Here is a 1615-nt window from a genome sequence, read left to right as displayed (position 1 = left end):
TTGTAGTCATAGGTTTTTCAGCTGTCATTCAGTCTCTTTGACACTTAGTGTCTTTGTCTGTAAGATAAAGGTGTTTATAACTAACCCTAGAGTTTTGGAGATAATCAAATTGCACATTTTTCTGTACTTAACTAATATCTAGTATGTTTATACTTAGGTGGCAGTTTGTATAAAGGAAGCACTGGGACTTGTGGCTGCACCCTGTAAGAATGAAAAAGTGTATTAACAATATGGAACCACCATGTAAGTTATGTGAAGAAGAACAAGAGCCAGAACTCCCAAAAAGTGAGGAAGAAACCAAGCAAGTAGATGATGATGCTGCTGAACTGATCTTGGTTGGAGTGGAACATGCAAATGAAGATGCTGATGTGATCTTTGTTGGGATGACCTCAGCTTCAAAACCAGTCGTTTCAAACATACTGAACAGAGTCACCCCAGGTTCTTGGTCAAGGAGAAAAAGGTATGGTCACTTCAGGAAAGGTAACGCTCACATTACAGCCTGTTAGTCATGTGACTCCTACATCAGAAGCAATGACTGTCTTGCAGTTTCTGACTCTGAATCAAGATCAACAGATAGTCTTGTTATTATTGAGCCTTTGTCTCAAGCTGATTATAAGAATATTTCTCCACAAATAGTACGTAATAGCTTCTCAAAGGAGTTATGTTCTTCTTTGATTGCCTTCACAAGTTCATTGCAGCATCCAGTGGCAACAGCAGTTTCTGCAGGAGATATGAATAAAAGTCTTCATGTATCAAAGCAAGTTTTCACTTCGGAAACAAACAGCACAAATCCCAAAAGGCCTAAACTCAGCAATGGCATGATAGGGGAACATTCTTTAGGTTTTTCCCCTTCAGGTATTGTTCATCCAGTGACTACTCAGCAAAGCACAGCAGACCATATCCATACCTCACTAAGTCATGTTCAGAATGGAGAACCTTGTCCAACACCTTTTCCAAAGGACAGTGTTCATTGCAAGCCTGTAAGACTTTTAGGGGGAAATGGACTGACAAAAACTGATTTTCCAAGTTTAGCAAGTCCAAACAAGATTGTTGATGCCACAGGAGGAAATCTGATTGTGTTACTTTGTGACTTCTACTATGGAGAGCATATAGGGGTTGGGCAGCCAGAACCAAAGACTCACACAGCTTTTAAATGCCTCAGCTGCCGGAAAGTTCTAAGAAATGTCAAGTTTATGAATCATTTGGAACTTGAGAGGCTGAGAGGTGACAGCTGGAAAAACCACACCACCTGCCAGCACTGCCACCGCCAGTTTCCTACTCCCTTCCAGCTGTAGTGTCCCGCTGAAAGTGTCCACACTCCCCAGGAGCCCTCCGCAGTCTGTAAAATCTGTGAATTGTCCTTTGAGACAGATCAGGTTCTCTTAGAGCACATGAAAGACACTCATAAGCCTGGTGAAATGCCCTATGTATGCCAGGTTTGCAGTTACAGATCATCATTTTTTGCAGATGTGGATGCACATTTCAGAGCATACCATGGTAACACTAAGAATTTGCTTTGCCCATTTTGTCTCAAAATTTGTAAAACTGCAGCACCATATAGATGTCACTATAGAGGGCACTGGGAAAAGAGTTTTCACCAGTGTTCCAAATGTCG

The 1615-nt window shown here is 41.5% G+C and overlaps 1 pseudogene; it reads left to right on the top strand.

Moving 5' to 3' along the window:
* The first annotated feature begins 230 nt into the window (after positions 1-230).
* On the top strand, positions 231-1501 carry LOC120860057 (annotated as a pseudogene).
* Positions 1502-1615: the final 114 nt, after the last annotated feature.

This window comes from Oryx dammah, unplaced genomic scaffold, assembly GCF_014754425.2.
Source record: "Oryx dammah isolate SB20612 unplaced genomic scaffold, SCBI_Odam_1.1 HiC_scaffold_7020, whole genome shotgun sequence".
NCBI lineage: Eukaryota > Metazoa > Chordata > Mammalia > Artiodactyla > Bovidae > Oryx > Oryx dammah.
The sequence above is the reverse complement of the archived record's forward strand: the minus strand, read 5'-3'. Positions and strand labels throughout refer to the sequence as shown.